This window comes from Talpa occidentalis, unplaced genomic scaffold (genome assembly GCF_014898055.3).
Source record: "Talpa occidentalis isolate TD23 unplaced genomic scaffold, MPIMG_talOcc4v2.1 talOcc4.7, whole genome shotgun sequence".
Taxonomy (NCBI): Eukaryota; Metazoa; Chordata; class Mammalia; order Eulipotyphla; family Talpidae; genus Talpa; species Talpa occidentalis.
This window is the reverse complement of record NW_023605083.1, coordinates 18,308,328-18,333,890: the sequence shown is the minus strand read 5'-3', so window position 1 is coordinate 18,333,890 and position 25,563 is coordinate 18,308,328. Positions and strand designations below refer to the sequence as shown.

Genomic DNA, 25,563 nt, shown 5'->3' with positions numbered 1-25,563 from the left:
TGTTAATATTCTTAGTATACTAGATGAAAATATAATTCATATATACAGGTTATCTCCCCCAAAACATAAACTCAATGCCTATTGTACCAAATATCTAAAAGGGGTGCAGGAGATAATGCTTTATAAATGCTATATAAAAAGTATTTTAGAAAGGGATAGAGATAACGCATATGTAAGGAAGGTAAGTACCAAGATAGCACTTTTTCAATCATCATTTTATCCTAAGTACTTTGCACAGTGCCCAACTCAAAATATATGCCTAACAACAACAACAGATTATTAAGTGCTCTCAGCTCTATAGCTGCATAAGTTAAGCTTAGATGTTTGTCAGCATTTGGTCAGTCATTACATTTAGAGACCAACATTCAAGTCAGTTTTTTTCTGACACCAAAGCCTGATTATTCTAAGGCTATACAAAGTAAATTACAAAAATAGTGCTCATGACAGAACTAAGAAATCTGGAGGGGGAATTCTCCACTTGGTGTGAACCTGGTGTATTGCCTGATGCATACACTCAAACATATATGATGGTTGTCTAAACAATTAAACCAAAATAGTGGTTAATCTCAGTTATGTAACCCAGTCATTGACCAGAATTGATGCTGTAATTCTGATACTAGAAGAGTACCACAGTAGACTTTTAAAAAGAATATTAAAAATTGCAACATATACACTCAATAAAGGGACCATTTTCATTATTAAAATTTTGCTACTGAGCAAGGAATTACAAAGTGTATTCTAATATAAGAAACGGATGTTTTCTAAACAAGGATCTAGAGGCCACTAATAGAAATTCTCTCTTCCAAGAGTTTTTAACTCAATGCGCTCTTTTCAGTGAAAGCCTCTCTGGTCCCCTATTTAAAAGTTTACACCCTACCCCAACACTCCTTTATACACATTCTGCTACTTTATTTTGTTCCCTTCTAGTACTTACAAATATCTAATATGTAGATATAGATGTAGATAGATGATACATACATACACATTAGGCATCTATTTCTCCCGCTAGAATATAAACCATATCAAGAAAAGAGACCCTATTGAAAGAACTAATGAAACAGAACCTTCTTATTTTCCATATGGAGAAACTAAATTCAGATTTTTTCAATGAGTGAACCCAAAACAGTACCATAAGTTTGTCTCATGCACAGGATCTAGTTAAAGATGTAGATCTTTAAATTAGGAAAGTTGAAATCATCCCTAATTGAATATCAAAAAAACAGCAGGAATCCTCACATGATATTTTATGAACATGGGTTTCATGAAAGTCTGCATTACCCTACTAAAACAGATCATTTGGATCTGGAGAAATTTAGTTTAACAAGGTGAGTGAAGAATATTTTTGAAATCAGTCTAAGAAAAGAGAGAGAGGGACCTGTTGAACTTGACCTAATAAACAGTAACAGAAGAAAAAAGAAATTGTCAGTGGAGCATGGGACCAGATACTGAAATTATCCAGTATTCAGTTTCATGGCAAAGTCCGATGGAATAAAGAGTTACATGGATGCCAATAAGTAAAACTGAAGGAACTGTTTCAATAAAACTAAGGTATTAGACAGTATGCAGCAGCCATATATTGAAGTATGACAGAAAAGTTCAAGGGGGTGAGGGGAGAAGCAAGTTTCATCCAGTTAGAGTATAAATTACCCTGGTTAAGGCCTCCATTACTCCAAGCCATACTCCAGCAAATCCCTGATAGGAGGTAGCTGAATCTGATGGATTCTGTGACAGCCACAGGATGTCAGGTGGACATACCATTCATTACTCAGGAAAAGGCTTAGAATTAGAAGAAAAAAACTAAGCATGAATACAGGTCATAGGAGACTGATCTCTATACTGACTGAATTTGTATATGGTTACATGTGAAACATCTGCCTGGCCCTCCTCTGAATACTCAGAAAACATTTTTTACAAGGACTAAGAACATGTATAAACACAGTTTTTTTAAGTACATTTATGTTATTGCTATCAATATGACTATAGCCACTGGATAATGAGAACTATAAAAACACAAGTTAAAGAAAGAAGAACAAAAATAAGTAAGGCTTTAAAAAATAATAAATCAATACATGGTTATCCAAGCATATCAAAGGAAACAAAAGCAATAATCTATAATGTCATACTTTCAAAATAAAACTTCTGAAGGTCTGTTCTATAAATGTAAAGTGTCAGCAAGATTCAAATTCAATCTTTTTTTAAAAAATATGAGCCAAAGCATACTCAGGTAGCAATTCAGTTCAAAACATTTAAAAATAGTAGGTAGAAGTTGGAAAATGCCATGTTTTTCTTAAAAATACTTTTGCCATAAGAAGTGGATTAGCAAAACAGCTTTGTTTTGCATTTTAAAAAACAACTCTACTGCCTATAACTTCTCTATAATTATATACACCCATTTTAAGTGGACAGCTTAATTTGTCAAATAAATGTAGTCATGTAAATACTATCCCAAAATATAGGAATTTTAATTATCAAGATAGAGGAAATTCTCCTTTGCAGTCAACTTTCCACAATTCCCCTCTCAGTCAATCACCAATTTGGCTTTTAACATAAATTGGCACTGTCTGTTTTTAAATTTAAAAACAGTATATATAATCTCTGGCTTCTTTTTTAGTATGCATACTTCCTTTGAGATTCATGTATATTCTTGAGTGAATCAGTAGTGTGGTCCTTCGCATTACTATATAGTACTCCATTGTATGAATTCCCTATGATGTGCCTCTCCATTCTCTACCAAATTCATTTCTGAAGTAGGCTCTTCCACTATCTAATCATCCTATTGAACTGTATTTAGTTTCACAAATGTAAACTAACAACCAACCCACTATTTATAGTGGAGAACTTGAATATGAAATAATTTTATTTATAAGTATTTTCTATTTAAGTAAAGGGCACTATGCTTGTTCTATTCTGTATTTTGGTGAATGCTGATTCTTTTGTGAGAAGTTTATGGGGGGAAGGAGGTGAAGAACTGCTTAATAGTTGGGAGAAATCATTTTAAAAGACAGAATATAACAACATAAGGATAGCATTATACAGCCTCAGCCACAGAAAACAACCATGTTAGTTGAGTGAACAAGCAGAGATTCTATACATTTTCTGGCATAACCCAAAGTGGCAGGGCACTTTGACAAGTAAACCAAATCAGAAAAACATGAAGTTTTATTCGATAGCAGTGCTTCTCAAACCTCAATATCAATCAAGTCACATGAGGACCTTGTTAAATAAAGATCAAAATTCAAAAGTCCTGGGTGAGGCCTGAGCTGCTATAATTCCAAAAAGTTCCCACTGCTGGTCCAAAAATAATATTTAAAGTAATAAAATTCTAGAGTATATGTTAGAGAGTTTGTTCATGAAAACACAAAACATTGGAATGGACATTGTTTAAGGCCCCATACTCTCGAAATTTAAACCTGGGAGCTCGAAGACATTCTTATTGGAATATTATTGCAAATATGAGTGTACTTTATATTTACAAGCTGTTTAAACTTAGAACAAGTATTATACAGAAAGGCAGGAAGATATGGATGTCACCATGTGGCTTAAGGTCTATGCATGTTCTGTTCCAAGTACATCTATATTTCTCTAAGGATACAGCATGAATAATCCTGGTTCAATACATATGACACACTTCATACTTATACAAAGAGATTGGGAATTCTCTGAGAATCTTGGCAGACAGACAACATTTTGGAACTTGAGCCAAAAAGATTTTAATGAACTATTTTAAATTATGAGAAAACTTGAAGCAAAATGTGCATTTCTAAAAGAAAAATCTATGCCTATTCCTATCCTTGACAAAATGGTTTTTTTTTTTCCAATTGATCAGACAAAAAAATATGAAATCTAAAATTTGAAAATCCTTCCTCAACCCTAGAAAGGTGCTTTTAAAAAAATTATTTCTCTTTCATTGCCAATAATATGGCCTTCTTTATATATATATATATATATATATATATAAATACACACAGAGAGAGAGAACGAGTGTATGCAGCAAAAACTCTCATTAAAAGAGAAAATAGAATTATTGCATTTTTCTCTTTAAAAAATAAGCTACCTTTTGATTTGTGCTTTTATCTTTCCTACTTACTTTGAATTTATTATATTAGTTAGCATCCATTTTGTAGAAAAAGCGTAAATAAGCAGATTATATAATTTCCTTTTACTGGTAATTACAAAGAGTAGTTTCCCTTTAGTTTTGAGAAAGCTTATATTCCCCATTGCCCTTAAAAATAAAGGAGAAATTAAATTGAACATATCTTAAGTAAAATTCAACTGGACATTGCTTTCACAAACTTTAGTAGTGACACTAGAAATTTCTTTATATATTTCAGTCTTCATTTAACTTAACTCAAAAGTGTAAAGCACCTATAAAATTACGATCACTGATTAATATCAAATCAGTCTAAATGCAAGGAGCTTAATATAGCAAAAATAAAGTGATGCTATTTATACCTGAATTTTCAGTTAATTTATGTTCTTTGAACTGCTGATTGCCTTAAGAGAGCAGAAATAAAAATGTCTTCAATAAATCACTGCATTTGTCAAACAACCTAGTATGTTGTTGCAGATTTTGTGACTGGCAGCCTAATGATAACCGATGGCTTACAGTTATCTAGTACTGACCCGCTTAATCACTCATACCATCCATCCAATGGAAGACTGCTTCAGAGGTACAAGGTCACACCTTTGCCACAATTATTTTGTCTAATGAAGTATCACAACATGTCTACTACTTCAAAGGTGTAGGGTAGAGGCAGCTGATAATATATTTGGTATTCTTACACTGAAGCGTGGCTATACATCTTTGAATATGTCTTTGTCAACAGATCAAATTAAATGGAAAAAAATCCACTTCTTTATGCAATCATTTGCACTTTAAAGATGTAGAAGTAATATGAATTTTACTTTCATGCTGTCAAGGATAAAAAAAAAATAAAATATTTGGGAGACTTTATTTTTCCCAAAAAGCACAATGACAGCTTGACTTAATTATTCAAATGGTAACTTTTTATAGTAGATAATTAGGTCATATGTTAACCTCAGAATTTATAATAACTAATTTGCTTATGTTGTGTGGTTCTTGTCTAACTATGTACAGGTACTGTTTCAGAGTGAAAAATGAGACTTAGGTCAAATCAAAGCATCTATTAACATATTACTCTCTTTACAGAAAACGATAGGACTGTATTAATTATCTAGGCAGCTGATCTAAAGAAGTTTTTTATGTTAATTGCTAATTAAGGAAAATTAATGGTGAAAAGTAAATTAAAAATAAAAACAGATATGAACTATAAAAGATAATGAGGCAATTCATGACTAATTGAATAGCTTTATAGGAATTTTTCCCTCAAATAACCAATAATTACTTCCAAATAAGTTAGAAAAAGAAGTGACAATTCAGTAAGCTATCTTGACTTTAAATGGTCTTCAAAGTGAAGCACACATAGTTTTTCAGAAAGACATGCTTCTTCTCAGATGAATTACCAAATCTGCTGATTTCCACAGAGTACAGGTTTTTGTTTATTGACTCATTCTGCTGGGCAGCATCAGAATTGTATCTCTACTTTAAATACAATTTGCCGCATTTTTTAATAGTTCTTTGAAAAATTTAACTTGATTCATAAATGCTACATATTTCTATAATAAATTAAAATTAGGATAATCTACATGTCAGTGACCTGCATTAGCTGTTTTATGAAATCCACTTTATTGTGTATTTTACAATATTTTTACAAGCTACAGCTACTTTATCAGCAAAAACTAATATACAAAAGTACTTTTCAAAATAAATCTAAGACTTTAAAATTCAAGAACATAATATGCTTCATGTAATAAGAGGAGAAAACACATATGCATTATCTAAATTAATAAAGGACTATACAATCTAAAGGAGACTGGACAAGATATTGTCACTACCTCTGCCCTTTTATTCATTTGATTTGTAGTATAGTTATATACAATTATTAAAACTATTTTTCTTTCTAACCATTTTCTTCTAAAACTCCGTAATCATAGTTAAATGCATACATATAAACATACATGTTTTTATACCTATCTTTGCTTCCTGATCTATTCTCATGCAAATACTTTTTTTTTTTTTTTTGTCAATTTATACAAGCACTGGGTACAGCCAGAAGTGCAGGAGGGTGAGAGAATTCACCAGAGACAGAGAGGGGAGCAGAACAGGCAGACTGACGAAGGGAGCACTGCTGAGGGGAGCAGCGGGTGCAGCAGGAGAGGTCTGCACACCATGTGGGACCCTCACCTGGTGACTGGGGATGGATCCAGCGCTACAGAAGCTGCAGGCAGCTTCGCAGCCCAGTGCTCAAAGGCTGAGCCACCAGGGAGGCCCCATCATGCAAATACTTTAAGGTAAATAATAGTACAGCTGCTTTACAGATGACAAAACTATAAAATTTAATGACATTAGTAATTAACTAAAGCTCAACTATCTAGTTGTAAGTAGAGTTAAAACTGATTTGAGCTGGATTATTTCTAAAGCCCTAGTTTCTCATGAATATTACTTTAAACACTATATATAAAAGTAGTGAATTGGTAATTTGGCAATCAAATCTATTAATCATCTGTTTTGTTAAAGGAAATATACTGAAGATAGAAAGAAGTAAATGTGAAAATTTCCCCACAGCATTATGTTTATATGTAACATGCAAGTCACACCCATCTGCAATTTACTCACATTTACAGAGTCCCTATCAAACACAGGCACTACTATATTAGGTACTTGTTAAGAAATGCTTTTCTGAAATATTTTGTGATTATAAACAGTGACTTTTTGTTGAAGGCAGCCCAAAACAAAAGGAAACAAAAATTAGATATATTTAAATGCCTATAACCTATTTCATATAGGTTTGCATATTAAATATGTACATTATTTTTATTAACCAGAGATTGGTTAATATTATAAACTGGTTTCCAAACTAGGGAATATACAATAATTCCAAATAGAGAGCAATGGTAAACTTCTTAAAGTGCTGGTAGAATGTGAAAAATAAGAAACAAGTCGTCAAGAATGCAAGGCAAAGAAAGGGATTTACTTTGTTAGTGAAAGTATCATTTATGTATGTGAGAATTGGTTAAGCATCCATGTTGTCAAGTCTTACAGTTATTCAGAGTATTGGTATTTCATATTAAACTATGATTTGGTTACACTGCCTGAATGAGTATAAAATGTGCAAATGAGATATTTAAGTAGCAAGAGACCAAACTTTAAGTAGCATATGTAACTTTAATGAAATAAATGGAATCAAACATGAAAAATTGGTGAGAGTTTAGAGTTTCTAAACTCTCCAAAAAGGCTAAAAACACTATATAACTACCTTTGAGTAATGTTTTTAAAGGGGTTCTTTTCAGGATGTATCAGATTCTTTCATTTTTGCTGTTGTTATATGTTAAATGAAACACTAAGGATTACCTGAAAAGATATGTTTCCTTACTAATGGCATAGATAATAAGTAAGGATCTTAAAGGGCTCTCCAAAATTTTCTCCTGAAAATGTTTTTTGTTACCAATATTGTCCATTAAAATTGTTTAGCATATGCAATTAAACATGTTAAATTCTTATAGCCTATACTAAATTAATATTTTATTTGATTTTGTCTATTCAAAGCAAATTTAAAACAAAAGATGCTTTGTATAAATATGCTTTGAGTATTACCAAGGTTTCAAACAAATCTACTGAAGTAATTCAATGATTCACCATTTGACTCCATGAAGAAAAACCAACAGAATATTAACACTGAAATAGCCAATCAATCAAAATTAAAAAAAAAATGCAGTTGGTTTCATTTAAGATCCATTTTAAAATAATGCAGGACTAGAAACTTTTTAAAGGAGTTAACAGCTCATTTTAGATTAGATTTTTTTTTTTAATTAAAGTATCCTGCACTTCAACAGCAAGTTCTATAATGTAACTGCAATGGTAAGTAAAGATTTCATTAACTTCCACCAGAAGTCTCAGATTTAGGAATATCAGCTGTAATTAGAAAAATTAAAGCTATACTTCAGAATTAATTGAAATTATTAAAGTGTTTACTCTTGCATTATTTACAGCTAGAAAGTCAGCAAGAAGCATTTAATACTTTCTCCTAAGTAATTCTACAGTGTACATTAAGAACATAAAATATCTTTCATTGAAAATTGGGCTTTTCCAGGTGGGCCTGCTATATTCAAGTTTTTCTTTTATTCTAACTCTCTGGACAAGTTCATAATAATTCTTTGGGAAAGTGTGAAGACTAGTGCATTCCTTATGAATGGATATGACATGATTAGGGCTATCAATTCTACATGTTCATTAAGTAATTCTTTGCTTTCTTCTTAGAAATTCAGTTTTATCTAAGTATTGTGCATTTTGAATTTCCTAACACAAAGTAAATGTGTCTTCAGAGAAAGACACATGGCTTATTATCATAATTAAGAGTTAGACTCTGACTATGATTTCCAATGATGTTCACCCACATAGCACATAGATACACCAGCATAGAGAGAAAAGTAAAATGAAGAAGTGGGAATATTTTCATGACCTTAAAATGTTACATTTCAGGAGATTAAGATTCTCTGTAGAAAACGAATCTAAAGAATTAAAAAGTCCATATGCATTCTTTATTGCAGAAAAGTCTGGATTGTAGGTTAAGATACCTGAGTTCTGGGCCTCCCCGGCGGCGTAGTGGTTGAGTGCTTGGCTGTGAAGCTGCCCGCCGCCTCTGCAGCACCAGTTCAATCCCCGGCTGCCAGCAAGGGTCCCACATGACATGCAGACCTCTCCTGCAGCACCCCCTGCTCCCCTCAGCAGTGTATATTGTCAGTCTGCCTGTTCTGTTCCCTGCTCTTGCTCTGATGAATTCTCTCACCCTCCCGTGCTTCTGACTGTACCCAGTGCTTGTATACATAAATAAATAAATCTTAAAAAGAAAAAAAAGATACCTGTGTTCTGATTTTATCTATTGCTAAGAAACTAATTATATAGATGACTGGATCAAGAAGATGTGGTACATATATGCAATGGAATATTACTCAGCATTCAAAAAAGATAAACACATGCAATTTGCAGCAACAATGGATGGAGCTGGAAGGGCTCATGCTCAGCGAAATAAGCTAGAAAGAAAAAGAAAAATACCGGATGGTCTCACTCGTAGCAGTAATCTAAAAAACCTAAATAAGGGACCAGGAAAAAGAATAACTATAAGAAAGCAAAAATCAAAATCAACAAACAACTATGAACCAGAGACACACTATAGGGGGTGGGGGGCAGGTAAAGGAGGGATTGGGGTATAAATAAGGGGGTTGCAATTGTATGGGGAATATAAAAATAAAATTAAAAAAAAGAATTTGGCATTGAACACCACTCGGCCTCCTCTTCCTTATTGGTAAGGTCAGATGTTTAGCTTGATTTTTTTCTTGCTAGTCAAACAACAGTACAGATGAAAAAGCATCTAAACTACCTATTCTAGATTCAGAGAGTAGATAAGAGTATAAGATATAAAGTGAAGTGAGAAAAGACAATATAAGTTATCACCCATTTTGGATAAGGCGGGAAGTGAATGTCTAAAGTATAAAATACTAACACCTTAAGTTATATTTTCCTCTTCTTTTATTAACAGAAACTTACATATTTTATCTAGGTACATGACTACACAGTTATGCACTACATTTCCCAGCTCCCCATGTAGCCAGGGACGCGACAAGATTCAATGGGAGTGAAATGAAAATTTCCTTAGAACAATACTGTTTTCCCTTGCTATCCATTTATTATCTAAATTTGACCACAATGATGAGAACCACTCTCTATGTAATGGTTGAGCAAAAGGATGGAAGAAACTGATCCATGAACACCCTTATAAAGTGTTGTCATTCCATCAGGTTTGGACTACTCATTTTAGCACCATTAAGTAAGAAAAATAATTCTATTCTATTTAAGATATTTTGTGTCATGGCTACATGATTACAGCAGCTTTGTTTATAACTTATACAATGCTGAATATTGACTGCTTAATTTATAATTATTTACTTTGCTACTAACTTATTATTTATAGTGCAGCATATGCATTAGCAAGTACTCTAAATTTATTTAATTTTCTATCAATTTAAAAATCCTGCTACTTGACCAAAATTGTAGGAAACAGAGTCCAGAATAAACTATTTAGTCTATGAAAAAAAAAAAGAAAGAAAAAAAGAAATTTAAGAGATTACCCAAACAACCAATGCAACTTTTTTTCAAAGTTTGATCATGAGTATTTTATAATTTTCCAAACTATTACAATGATCATGTGGGTGTAACTGCTTAATCAGAAACTCAATTCCAAGATTTTACAGACAGAACTAATTCAAGATTACTGTATTTTCCACAAAAAAAAAAGCCATTTTCCCTTCAATTCTGTGAAGTTTTCACCAATAAAAGAACACCATCATTATTCCACTTTTACTAAGAAAATTTTGCTTTTCTCAGTCCTAACAATCTCACCTCTTCAAAAGATCAGACACAATAATCATTAGCTTTAGTCACCGACTCAAAGAAGTAGATCTCCTAATATTATGGGTTATTCAGACCACAGAAATATTTGAACATGGATACTATCAACATTTTTTGCAATTATCACATTACGTTGGTTTTCTGGCCTAAAAAAGGGGTTAATTCAGCACTTTCAAAAGTCATTAAAATTTAGAGATAGAAGCTATGACTGCATTACTTACTTTATTTTACATCACTGTTAAAGTATGCCAGTCAAAATCTGACCAGTTTAACAAAAGCAAAATGATTCCATTTTTTTCTGGCTTTTTCAAAAGCCATTTTAGAAACAAACTTACTTTATAAATAATACCTTCTTGGTAATTCCACAGAAAACTTGTCATATGTTATCTTAACATGCAAGAAGGTGTTTTTTTGGGGGGGCGAGGAGGTCTTATCAAAGCTTCATTGAAATAACTTATCATAGACTGTTTGATCTGCAACTTTCTCTGCAAGAATGATTTCATGTTCTCTAATACCTGCACAAGCCTGAAAAGTACACCCAAATTCTTAAGATTGATCTGAGTAACTACATGCATGCCATACTCAACAGATGTTACAGTAGCATCTCCAGCAACAAACACCTGGAGCTCAGCCAAGCTGTGAACAGCAATGCTAGCGTCTATGAGCCTATGAGGGCTAAGCTACAGTAAGAATCTACACAGTTCCAGGATCGCAAGCCAAAGGGGGCTGACCACTTTGGAGTTGGCAGGGGAAATACAACATGAAACTTTTCTAGAGATCATTACTTAGTATGGCATATACTGACTGCTGATGGGAAGAAACAGAAAACTAATCAATTTGTTATACAGAAAGAATACAGTAGGTGGTTCATCTTGTGCAAAGACACATAAAGAAAGAGGTCCCTCAAAGTTGCCATTCTATTAAACACACACAAACATACATCAATATATGCATGTATATAAATTATAGAACTATATATGTGTGTACACATCTGTATATGTGTGTGAGTGCATGTGAGAGAGAGTATGTATGTGTGTATGTGTGTGCCATTGGCCAGAAAGGATAAAATTGATACTGTGAAATATGATTTAAAATTAGTTTCTAAAGGATACATACATATAATATTATAAAAATCAAAACAGGAAAATGCAACTACAAATCTTCATAATCATCACCATTTTTATAGCTACCTAAATTATTCAACTTGTAACTTCAAGGTATTTACATGTTTTTAATACAGACCATAGTGGCAGGGGAGTGGGACAAAATGATGAAAAAGTGGGACAGAAAGATGAAAAGGTGGCTTACAGCTGAGAAATGAAGTTCCATTTTGCCACACCAAGAATTTTTTAACACTATATTTGTGCAATCATTTAATGTTTTAAGAATGTCTGATTTGCATTTCGGTGAAAAATCCTTGGGGTGGCAGAGAAAGGACTAGAGGGAATAAAGTAAAGGAGGGAAACATGAAGTAGTCATCCAGGTAAGAATTTTTCTATAAACTGAATGTTTGTGCCCTACCAAAATTCATAAGCTGAAACCTATCCTATATGAGATAGCATTTAGAAGTGGGATGTTTAGGAAGTAATTAGGTGGTTATGGTGGAACACTCATAAATGGGGACATAACTGACCTTAGAGAGAGATGGCACAAAGCTCCCTTGCCCTTTCTGCCATGCGAGAACACAGCATACAGAAGGCCAACTTTAAGTAAAAAGTGGACTCTCACCAAACACCAAATCTGCCAGCAACATATTCTTGGACTTTCCAGGCCCCAGGACTGTGAGAAATAATTTTCTATTGTTCATAAACTACCTAGTCTGTGGTAGCTGTATTATGCAAACCACATGGACCAGGACAATTATATTAAGACCCTAGCCATGGGGAAATATTTCAAGAATAATTAGGGCTACCTGTTTAAAAACACTTCGAACACGAACATCATGTCTTCTTTCTTTGTAAATCAAAAAGAAAGAAAAAAGATATTATTACCAATGTGTTAAACATTCAAGGCTTATTGTAACCTCCTTTTGCTGATTTATCATTCATTCACAAAACTATAATTCAGGAGTACAGCTTCATACCTTGATATGTATATAAGCTTCACTCACTACCACCAAAATTCTAGTGCCATTCCAGTCTCAAAATTGTCCCCCTAGAATCTGTCTTTTTCCCCAACTTCCATTATGGTAGTCCTATATTTTTCACAGTCTAAGAGCTATTTTTGTTGTGTTTTGCCAGTTTTTTTGTATTGGTTATCTAAATTCCACATATAAGTGAAACCATTGATAATGAGCTTTCATTTTCTGATTTAAATCAACTAAAATAATAATCTCAAGTCCCATCCATATTATCACAAAAGGCAAAACTGTCAAAATATTAATGAGGATGTAAAACAATGCTACTTCATTAAAATTTTTGTAAATTCACCTATCTTAAAATAGTTTAGTATCCCATTGAATATATGTACTACAACTTCCTTACCCAGTGATCTGTAGATAGTCATTTAGATGGATTTCATGTCCTGGGCTATTATAAATAACACTGCAATGAACACAGGGGTTATATATACCGGTATTAGTGTCTTCATATTATTCTTCAGAAAAAATACCTAGGAGTGGTACTGGGTTTTTTTTTTTTTTTCTATTGCTTTAATTTTTATTGAGATTTAATTAGCGTATTAGTTTCAGGTGTACAACATAATGATTGGATATTTGTACACACTGTGAAATGATCCCACAGTAAGTTTACTTAACAACCATTACTTTGCATGGTTACGAATGTTTTATTTCTTTCTTGTGAGGAGAACTTTTAAATCTACTTTCTGCACCATTTGAGTATGCAATGGGGTATTATTAACCACAGTTACTGTGCTGCATATTACATCCTTATAACTTGTTTTTCAATCATGACCACGCCTCCTAGAAGCTTTACAGTGACAGAGGAGAAAACCTAGCTGTAACAGCCAAGTTTAGGGGTCGGCAGCTCTATGAATGTCTCCCCCGGATGACTGTACATAATAAAACTACCCAATCTGGCATAGTTTCAATTCCTCAATCCTCAGTTATAATGGAAAAGTCAAAATATCAAGTAATCAGAACACCATGGGGAATAAAGACCATAGGATGGAAAAGACAATTCATCAACCATGTTCACAAAGTACTAATACATCTTTCACAGCTGAGATGTAGATTTGAACTTCTAAAAGCGTAAGTCATAAAAAAAGTTTCTATTTTTGCATCATGTATTCTCTTCAATTTCCAGAAAATGCAATTTTTGAATGTGTTTTGCCATCTTGTGGTACTAATTAAAATTATAACTTGACAAATGTATACCTACTAAGAAGTATTGCTTGGATAAATTGAGAAACAAGCTAATAATTTTTAATTTCATTTTTAAAACCTCACACAAGCCTTCTGATAATTTTATAGAACATCCAAGCTATTTCTCATATTCTTTCAAAATTAGGGCAACAGATTTCCATCAATATGCATTAAGCAATTTCTCATATATTATAAACCCAATAAATGTTTACTAAGGATTACTTTATTTAACCTGTCTTTAGTCTGGTTAATGTAGAGTTAGCATTTTAACTTTTCTATCCTTATAATCTAAAGATTAAATCATGATTTATGTTATAACTAATAGTCCTTCAATTCCTTTGTAAATTCCATGTGAGCAATCCTACTAAAATTTGAGAAGTGATAAATATACTAGAAAAATTATCAAATAAAAGTGGTTTTCCAATCAAATAAAACTTACACAAATTTAATCCAATATAATGGATGATGCAAACAATACATAGTGTACTTGGCAGTGAAGCATAAATAGTAAAATTTCACACAAATAATTGTAATTACAATGACTACCACAGGGCCAACTTGTTATTTTCCTCTACTGACTAGTTTCTTTACTCCTTATGATCAACATCCTTTATTACACTTTGCTTCAATCTGTTGTTCTCATTTCATTATCATATGAAATGTGCATTAAAATATTCTGCGTTGTATTCAGTGGTAGATGGGACCCTGGGACCCTGCTGACCCTAAATTTTGCTCCATAGTGCATCATGAACTCATCATTGTTGCCTCTATTATTTCTATTCGCAGTTCACATAGGTCAAAGTGACTCAAATATCTTGGTTAATACTTAAAAATTATGGTTCTCAGTCACTATCACCAACTGCAGCAAGGTTTTGTAAAGAATTGATACAGCATAAAATCTGTGTGAAGAAATTTTAAGTCGAATTTTTTTAAAGAGCTGTTCTTTAGCCTCATTGCTTTTTTTTAAAGATCTATTTATACATATAAGAATGGGGTACAGGCCAGAGATGTGGGGGGTGAGAGGATTCACCAGAGACAAAGTGGGGAACAGAACAGGCAGATTAACTGAAATACACTGCTGAGGGGAGCAGCAGGCGAGACAGGAGAGGTCTGCTGCACCATGTGGTGTCTCCCTGGTAGGCTAGGGATTGAATTTGTACTGCAGAGGCTGTGGATAGCTTCACAGTGCTGTGCTTAACCCCTTGTACCACCAGAGAGGCTCCCTTGAAGCCTGATTGATGAGAAATACCTTAATTCATCTGCTTCTGGGAAAGAACCTGAGGTTGGCGCAGAACAACAGAGAAAAACAGAGAGCCTATCAGATGTTTTTTCCAGGATCAGACAGACTTAAGGGAGAGAAGCATGTGTGCCATGCTTGCCCACTCAATTGCAGAGCAAGTATCTGGAGACAATTTGACCTGATGTGACCTGTTCTTCCTTTAAGCAACACTTTCAAAATATTCTATTCACTCATTTTATTAACTTACAGCTTTTGTTTGCTTTACTTAAGAGGAATTGTTCTACAAAAGCAGAACCAGGATCCCCTGTTTTTGTTTTTATTTTTTTTTTCCAATTTCAATATACAGAACCTATGCAGTTGTGGAATTCTTCTTACATACTAAGGTTGTGCATTTGGGAAAACATATTATACACTGACGTGCCAAAACATCAACCTGGCAAAGTGATTTACACTGGGGTCTGAAGGCAAAAGGTGTAGGTGTTTCACTCACTATGCTACCCTGGGCAAGTTTACTTATCTTCTATGTATTTTGATATCTTCATCTGTAAATTAAAGATAATGATTGTATCAACTTTACAGGGCTGGTGTAGGAATACTGCATGTAATCACTTGAAATTGTGACTGGACATATATTAAAGAGTTCTTCAGAGTTCATGAGAAGGTATTTTGGAACAAAAAAATATTCCTAACCCAAGAAGAAAATAAGACCAGGAGAACTTTTCCGATTAGGAAAAAAAAATGTTTCCTTCTTCTAGTTCTGTAAGAATTGATAATTATTTATGAAATGTGGATTGTATTATTGAGAGTGATGACTGATCAGTAAGGGAAATGCCCAATACAAATAATGGCATAATGTGTTTAAAAGTCATCACAACATACACTTTTTTGTACACTCATGTGGTCAACAGAGTTATACTCACGCACTATCATACCAGATTTCCATCAATATCAGAGGAAATGGGGAGAAAAGGAAAACTGGGCAGTCAACACAGAAATAGGAAGAGATAGGCCTATTGAATAAGGGAGAAAAGACAAATATGGAGGAGCATAACCTCTTCTGAATAGCCCCACAGACTGATTCCTCTCCAGGTCTACCCTACATATTTCACAATAAAGCATATATTGATATTGCCTGGAATTTCTTTATGTACAAATAGCATTTATGTATATGCACATATATACTAATAGGTGTGTCTATAACTTTACACATGCATGTCATGTTGTATTTTATGTATAAAGTTGTTTTAACTATAAACATATACATATATATATAATTTGAATATTTCTCAAGATGTACCATTTTGAAAAGCCAGTTGTATCATAGATCTTAGTAGATGTGTAATTTATGTTATTAAATCCTGGAAAGTTTCTACCATGGAAGGGCACATAGGACCACTGAAAGTTTACCAGTCCCTAAATAGCAAAAGGAAGGCATACCTTCCTAAGGGGCTGGAAAGTGGAGGCAGAAGTACTGACTTTTAATTCTTGAGGGCATACAAGGAATTCCTTTAGCTACACAGATGCAAATGATGAGGCTGAGCTATGTCTTACAGAGCTAACCATATATATTTCCTAACAAGAAAGAAATGAATAGCACATATGACACAGAAAGAACACATCAATTAAGAGGAGAAGCCTCCAGATAATCTTACATGCTAAAATTATAAATAATCACTCACTAAAATAAATACCATGAATAAATATTAAGGGCTAACTGAGTTATATAATACAATGAGAAATACAAAAGATGGGGAAAGACTGTCCCTGTCTTTGTGACACATGCAGTCCAGAATTAAAATTTAGAAATCTCAAAGTTTTTCCAAGGGTCAAACGACTTATTACCTTGGCATTTTTTTCCCAAATGTTCCTGTTGAGTAGTATTTGATTTGTAATACCATCAGTGCATTTTGATAAGAGTGTGCGGAGGAAATAAAAAGGGAAATTTTTAAATTAAGCCACAAAGATTTCCATTATTTCCTCCAGAGTAATCAAGAAGTGAATTTAGAGTGATTTCTTTTAACTTCAAAAATATCTAACAATCCAAGTAAGTTTCTAAAATATTAAATATGCTTTTCCCTCCCTTTAGATTATTTGATTCAAAATCTAAAACATTAAGCCTCTTATGAAAAGAACTGATACATTAAAAGGTGCAGGCAGAATTTCCTTTCATTTATCCCTATGTTTTTGTCCATAAGAAAACAAATTCACTTCTCCTATGATGTTTTGGTTACAGCTGCAATACCAACATGAGTCTTGACTGACTGTAACTCTTTTTGAAACATATGAATTTGGAAATAAAAGAGACTGGTAGATAGACTGTAAACTGCTACAGAGTTCTAGAGATTTATTTGGAAATTCTATATCCTGTCGGCATAAGAATGGTATGGAGATAACACTTACCGTGTTGAGCTGTCTCTCTAGAACTTTGGAGAGTGGAGCATGGGAATAATCAGCATTGAGCTAATCCAGTTTTGAGAAAATGAAGGATGTCAAGTACTAATTCTAGTAGAGCACAACACAGACTTACAAACGCTGAATAAACAATATGGATTCCACCAACTTTCAGAAAAGAGGCCTCTAACTCAGAATGACTATAAGTGAGAGAGTGGTGAATGGTAAAGGAAAGCAGGTACTTGCAAATTTTTATAGGAAGATTCAATTTTCTCTACAGAATCAAATTTGATACTGGGGAAGTATTCCAGAAGATTATAGGATGGCAATATATACATATAAATTCAGAAACAGAACAAGGTGTGCAGTGCTTAACACAGCTAGGTAGCCTGAATTACTGTCCTGTCCTGATTTCTGCAGCAAAATCAAAGAGGAAATACATATCATAACTGGTAAACTGACCTTCTCAATGGTTCTAGATGGATACATGATAGCAATGGCAAAAATTGGGAGTATGGAGCAAAGGAGGCTTCATCTGAAGGTCAATCTGATGACAATTTACCTGAATGTGAAAAGTCATAACTGATTCTAAAACACATTTGAATAAGAAGTAGACTAATGACTCTCTTCTTGTCTCCCTCCATCCTTCATTCTATCTCTAAGTAGAATTTGTGATCTTGGTTATAAAAATTCTTGATCAGTATATCGGGGCAACATTTGAGGCATGAAAACTTGTGTGAGTGTTCTTCCTCCTACCTAAATAAAGGTCTTGGGACAAGTTGCCTAGATCAGTTCATTTAAAGAGGAAGCACTTAATTCCAACCTCAGTCTATCTTCCAAACTCCGTTTCTGGAACAAGAAGGGAGCTGTTTTAAGCCTAAGTCCTAAGTTCCCAGGGCCCTCTCACAGTGCATGTGTTTGGCAAGTAGTATTAAAAAGGAGAATGTGTACTTGTTTGCCTGACTTAATTCACCGTTTATGGAGGGGCTGAAACAGTTTCCTTTTTATACAAACTATATTTGAGAAATGCAACATTAGATAGTATTTTAACAGTATAATTACAGAGTTTCCAATACAAGGAAAATATTAACAGACTATCATAGCTGACTACTTAAATATTTGCATGCTAGAAGGGGACTTTCATAAGAAATTTTGCTAAATGCGCTTAAGTGTAATACTTTCATTGTTTCCATGCAAACATAATCAGATAGCATCATATATACAATGACTCCTGCAAGGCATCCCAGTTAAAATTGCACACATTTAAACTAATTTAGTATGAAAGATAGCTGTTTTTAAATAACCAGCCAAATATGAATTTCTTCCTTTCTTGTTTAGCACCTGAATACATACACCAAATCAAGTAAGTGACGTTGATAACAGCAGATGTGAAAGAATAGCAATCGTTCAATTGCATACACACACACGTGTGTGTGTGCATATATTTATATGTGTGTATCACCTTTAGAAACATTTAATTATCACAAAGTAATTTATTAGAAATATGTGGATTTATCACAAGAGACAGGCCTTCATAATATGGTGTATTGTTGAACCATATTGGCAATTTGATATATAATAAATGTTATTTCTCTTTGACTATTCAATTATTGTACATATACTTTTAAAATGATTAAACATACTATTTTCACTGTTCTATCTTGAACAGATATGTTTAAACACACATACATATGTGCACACAAACACACAGAATACAAAGCAAATAAACTCTAATTAATCAACTATATTTTACATTGCATTCAAAAGGAAATAGATTTCAAATATAATAAATTTCCAATGATTTAAAATATAAGATATTTAATAGAGACATAGGTTCAATTGCTACCACCAAAATATTTACATCAGAAAAGGAAGCCATTAGGCACAGTGATTTTGTTATAGGGGAAAGGATTCAAATTTCATCAATTATATAATACAAGATCTATATAGGAATAAAGTCTTGGTTTTCTATGAGAAAAGCAAGCACTTAAGATTATCAGTATTTATTATTTCTCTATATTTCCATTTTTAAGAATAGAAATGTCCTCATGATAAAATCATTTTAGACAAAATACATTGTACCCTACACCACCAATGGAATCATCTTAATTGATAATCTATTATCAGGTGTATAAATTAAGATCTATGCTTACCAGCCAATATGGCATCGTAGGTAGCACTGCTCTGTGATATAAAACTTCTCTGTGGATAATAAGTTAATCTCATCTTTATAGTTTTTAATCTTGAAGTCTGTAGTTTCCTCTTTAAAATACAGGGGGCTGAACTATCTTATGGTTCCTTTTAGATATGAGACTATATGAGTCTCAGGTTAAAAAAATGAGTTTATTTAAATGGGACATAATATAAAATAGTTTATATGAAGTAAATAAATAAGGGGACAGAAACTTAAAGGATACTGAACCATTCCTTTTATTGTTATCTTCTAATAACCTTCTGATATTGACTAGAGGAATAGAAACAAAAATATTTATCCATTTAATATTCCTTCAGTAGCAAAGGCTGATTTGGAGGAACTTTGATCTATTCTCTTCCGTAATTTCCATCTTCCATCTCCTCCTAAACCACTCCAAATAAAAATTCAATCCCCATAGCAACAGCACCCAGCCACTGTCAATATGGCTTCAGGACAATTTTCTTGGCCTTACTTCAAACAAGATGGCTGCCCCAACTCCTAGGTGGATCATCAAGCTGCCACAGTATAATATGAAAATTTGCTAGATGTTATGTATTTGCTAGATGCTATTAATTATATTAACACGTTAATGAGCTTGTTTTATAAGGTTTTGGAATTGAGATTGTCTCAAATACTAGGCCAATTTCTGCTTAACAGAGATACAGAGAGATTGAGAGCCAGGTATAAGGATGAGAGGAAAACTCAAACCTTGGCTCTACGTAAGTGTTTACCTAGTAGGGTGGTAATGTTTTTCATTATTCATTCAACACATGTTTAAAGAGTTTGGAAAAGTATAACCATTATTAAAAGTACAATAAACATATATCATTTGATTATACCAATGAAAAAAACATTTATTCTTTATGGATGCCAAACAGCTTTTGAACAGCCTAATGAAAACCCAGTAGGCATAAATATTCTGCAAGTAAATATAAAAGAAGAGTAACAAATTCCAATTGCACTCATTGGATACAAAATCTTATCCAGTCCATTTTTACTATGACTTTTAAATTAGCATTATTAAATGTATATTATCACATCATTTGCATTGTTAAAGTTTATTAAATTCATTATATGTGTAAGTCCCAAAGGACATTACTGAAATTAAACTATTTTCTCCAAACAACAGAGGAATCTTACAATAAATTTATTTGTTGAATTAAAAGTGAAAGACAGTGAGATAAAGACATATTAATAGATATATTAACTAGGCAATTCTGAAAATCATGTTTTTCAGGAATTTGTAAAAATGAAAATATGTAGCATGCATTCTGACTCACTGATTCTCAAATTACAATATAATACTGTCTATTCCCCACCTTCTGGCATAATTCTGTCTCACAAATGTAGAAACATAGAAAGTTACATCAGTGATACTTCTCTAACAGCAAAACATCTTATATCAGTGGTTAAACACAATAATTGTCATGTGTACTGCTAACCATTCCAAAATTTTAACATAGTATCCTGTTAATACCTTTATATAACCAGCAATATTTTAGCTTTTCTCTTACACTTAAATTACCAAAGAAAAATGTCCTTTGCCCTTGCAGATTGCCTCTACACCCTAGTAATAGTACACAGGAGGGATAGACTGCCCTTCCACGGAGGGAAAAACAATTTTTTTAACAATAATTCAGCCTTCCAAATCACCCTAATTAATGGTTTACTTTCCAAATTACATGTTTTCAGTAAATAATAATCATAACCAACCAGTTCCATAAATAATATGACCATGTGGTCTACAAAATCATCTTGTGTTACTATAGTTACAGGACTAGACCTGTAAATTCTATGCTAATATTAAAGGAATAGAAAAGTATGTTTGCTTTCACCAATTGCAACTGTAAGCAAATGCAGGTATACAGCACTTTATTAGTAAGAACTCCTTTAGTAAGCACACGTTAAAGGAATTAATCATTCATTCCCTGCAGACTGCTTATGTATTTCATAGGGCCATTATCTGATCTGAATAACAAGAACAATTGCATAATAAAACACATTTCTGCTGACACTGGTAACTTTCTTCTTTCAACTTTAAAGTTGCAACCACCTCTGTATCACCCAGAAAGCTGGTGGCAAAAAAAAAAAAAAAAAAATCTGACAACCTGATCACCCCAACCAGCTTAGACATTTTCCTCTATTATTTTACAGAGAAAGCGATCAAACATATTATGTGTAAGTTTTACTATAAATGTTTTTTAATTCTGACTATTTTCCTCAGCACTATGACATGTCTATAACAGAGGTAGAATGTGTGTCAGATTAGTTTCCATTTTAATTGGAAATCTTTGCTTTCAGGAATGCATATAGGATCAACAATTTTGTCATGTCTTTTCTATTGTGGAAATATGTCCCATAGTATGTATGTAAGAATATGTTTGAACCACTCTCAAATTTGGTTACTTTAAGTTCAACATTATCTTTTATTTCTCAACAATTATTTTATTTCAAACATCAGGGATCACCTTAAATAGTTAAGTTCATAAATGAGTAAAGGGGACAAGCTATAATCCAAATCTGAACAACCAAACACTTCATTTTAAACAACATATTCATTTTAAACCAATAACAGAAATGGCAGATGAGAACAGCAATACTTCTCAGAAAACCCATTTGGATAAGAAATAAAGTAATATGCTAGAAATAGTGACCTTCTTTCCCAAATGATTTCCAGCTATAACTTCATGTGAACAATTTCAACTACTTCATTGTTTCATTACCCTAAAAAGTTGTTTCCTAGACAGAGCATCTAACACGGAATAACCACAAAAACTCTAAAAAGATCTTTCCCTTTTAAAAACCACTGCACATTCCTTTACTCTTATTTTTTTAAAGTGATGCCAAGTAAATATAGCTACTTTTTAATATATGCTTTTTTGGGTAAACAGGTAAAAAATTTTCACTTTACCATTATGGCCAATTAAATATTACTGAGGCCATAGATATTTGCTGAGAAGTTACTGTGTCAAAAAGAGATAATCTGTAAGATAAGTAGTTTTAATTTTCAGTCTGGTTCCAGTAACTCATACAGGCATTTGACTACAAAGTGTGCATTATATTGAGACAGAACATTGAAAGCTAAAGATAAAGTTTTTCTAATCACTTTTCTACACTAGTCAGGAAGAGTTCCATTGTGTCAAAGAACTTGGAATTTGTTAAAAATCGGGTGTAGTCTCAAAATTGCAATCCCTACTGTATGTACTGTATATGTAACAATGCAAGAAGAATTAGATTCAGAGTGCATTTGGCAGTGATAAAGAAAAAAACGCTGAAATGTTATTGATTCTCTCCCTCTTGTGCAAAACAAACTGACTCAACTATATTTTTCCTGACATAACACAAAGGTTTTATTTAGATATTACAAAATATTGGCAAATGTTAGACTCATATCTTTTAAGACATCATTAACCCTTTTGCAGAGACTGGAAGAGTGTCCTACTTGTTTTTACATAAATGCTGCAGCTACTGACATGGTGATGTTAGCCCCAAGAGAAATACTGCCTGCAAAAGTTTTTGATGCAGAGATATTCAGCCCTAGGAGACACCTTAAACCTGTCACTAGCTGCTAAGCCCCTGTCACAGTTTATAACCTGCCGTGTCAAAGTCACAACCTCAGCTCCTGCCCTCTCCCAAGCATTTTTCACATCCCTCTCCAAATTAATTTTACCCAAATCCTCCAAACGAGGTTAGTCCCACGATTTTCCTCCACATCTCATCAACCTACAAGCATTAAGGAACCTCAACAGCATTTTCTTCCCATCTTTCCAACCCCTCTTTGTTAACTTTCCCTTGACCCAATTTTTTTTTTTTTTTTTTTTTTTTTTTTTTTGCAAGCCCTCTTCAGGACTAAAGCTAAAGCAAGCAAGCAAGTAAAATCAGGGGCAAGGCAAGGATGGGAGTTGGCGTGGGTGAAGGTTGAGGTTGAAGGGAACAAGAGAAGTGAACCAATAGGGTTAGAATGCTCAAGCATTTTTCTGAGGAACCATTCTTAAATCTTAGAATCAACCACCGTTTCACCAACCAGCCTTCCAAGAGCCCTGAACAATAAGCGTTTCAAAACCAGAACCCCGGCGAGGTTGCCCACACCGAAGTCTTCCCAAGCCTCTTCCAAAAAAAAAAAAATCTTACAAACCACTTCTCAATTGTGAACTACTGAAGTTATTATATAAGTCAACTTCTTCCCTGGTAAAACGAACTCGCTGCCCCTACCATGGGGGGAAGCATTCAGCACCAGCCTCACTTTAGAGAAGAGAAAAAAGCAGCCAGTTTACTTACTAAAGCATCCGCGCCCGTCTTCCTTGGAAACCCTGAAGAGTCTTCTCTTTTCTCTCCTACCAGTCAAAGAAAGAATTGTCTTTCTATTCCACACAGGCCCAGAATAAATTGCCAGCAAGGACAGCACACGCTCAGCCAGCCGCCCGTCGGGCTGCGCCTCGGGTCGGGTGCTTCGGGTTCTGTTTGTTTCAAAAAAAAGTGGGATCTTCTTTTCGGGAGGAGGGGGGCAGAGGCCAGAAACCCGGGGCGCTCCGAAAGCTTGCTTGGGTCCTGCAAATTATTCTGAAGGCAAAGTACCTGCACTCTGCCCGCCGAGGCTGCTGTCAGCGCGGCGCGCGCGGGGAGGAGGCTGAGGAGGAGGAGCAGCAGGCGGGCTCGGCGGGGCGGGCGGGCGCGCCGGGTGGGGGAGGCTGGCGCGCGGCTCCCGGGGAGCCGGGGCCGGCGAGGAGGCGGCGGGCGGCCGTCAGGGCGAGGCGCTGCGCCGCGCGCGCGGGCCGCGGGCCGCGGGGTGCGGGGTGCAGGGTGCGGGGTGCGGGCGGGGCGGGAAGCCGAGGCGCCGAGCCTCTCGCGGCCGCTGCCGCACGCGCCGCCGCCTCGCGCTCGCTCTGCCTCGCGCCCGCACCCCGGCGCTCCCGCACACACCCCACGCCTCCCGCGGCCGCCGCACTCACCTGCATTTCCTTAACGAGCCACTTGATGGCCGCCGGCGGCGCGGGCCCGGCCGGGCGCGGAGGACGCGGCGCGGGCGGCTCGGAGCGCTCGGCCGGGAGGCGACGGCGGCCGCGGTGCGGGCGCGCGGGCCGGGGTTGGGGGGAGGGCGCGCCGGGCGCACCTGGAGCGGCTCCGGGCGGGCCGGGCTCACCCCGAGGCCCGGGCGCATCCCAGGGCTCGGGGCCGAGCGGCCCGCGCGGGGCGTGGAGGACGCGTCGGGCACGGGCTACTCCCGACACTGACGCCGCCGGGAAGACCTGCCCAGGTGTGGATCCGCTCGCGCGTCTTCACGGGTCCGCGTGCTGTCGGCGGTTTTATGGGTTTCTTTGGAGGGCAGCTGGCCGCAGGGGCGAGAGGCGGTGGGTTTAATCGCGCAGGGAGTGGAGATTTAATTTGCTCTACAGTCGATGCTTATGGAGAGCCCACGTTAGCCAGGAGTGGGGACGGGGAGCAGAGGTTAAGCGGCGCTTGGGGTGTTCTGCATATCAGAGACTGGATGCACTTTGCAGTTGGGGCGCTTGGCGGTCTTGCCGGGCTTAAGGGAGAGATAGGATCTGCTAAGCTGGCAGTTGAGAAGGGAAAAACCTGCACAATAGTTGGCGGAAAAATAGCATCGCTGGGAGAGGACACGCCGCGAGAGGACAGGCATGGGCATGGGGTCGGGGGTGGGGGGGTGTCTTTCTCCCCTGCTCGGTACCCCAAAGTGAAGTGGCTAATGCCTCATAGTGGGTGTATAACAGACTCGGGAAACAAGGGAAGTAGAACTTAGACTCCCCCACCCCCACCTCCAGTTAAGCTAGAAATGGAGGCGAGCTGGGGGCAAGGGTGTGCGGTGGAAGGAATCCAGCAGAAAGCTCTATGTATATGTATAAATGACTTTAATGTCGTTTATGACTGATGAGAGCGTGCAGCTGTGGTAACAAACGCTGTCTTGCGAAAAA

The 25,563-nt window shown here is 35.5% G+C and overlaps 1 protein-coding gene across 1 annotated transcript in view; it reads right to left on the bottom strand.

Moving 5' to 3' along the window:
• PTPRD (protein tyrosine phosphatase receptor type D) overlaps positions 1-24,217 on the bottom strand; it is a 2,089,263-nt gene extending 2,065,046 nt beyond the window's left edge. The window contains exon 1 of the mRNA XM_054689298.1: positions 23,912-24,217. The gene's annotated coding sequence lies outside the window, so the exon portion shown is untranslated. The remainder of the gene's footprint in view (positions 1-23,911) is intronic.
• Positions 24,218-25,563: the final 1,346 nt, after the last annotated feature.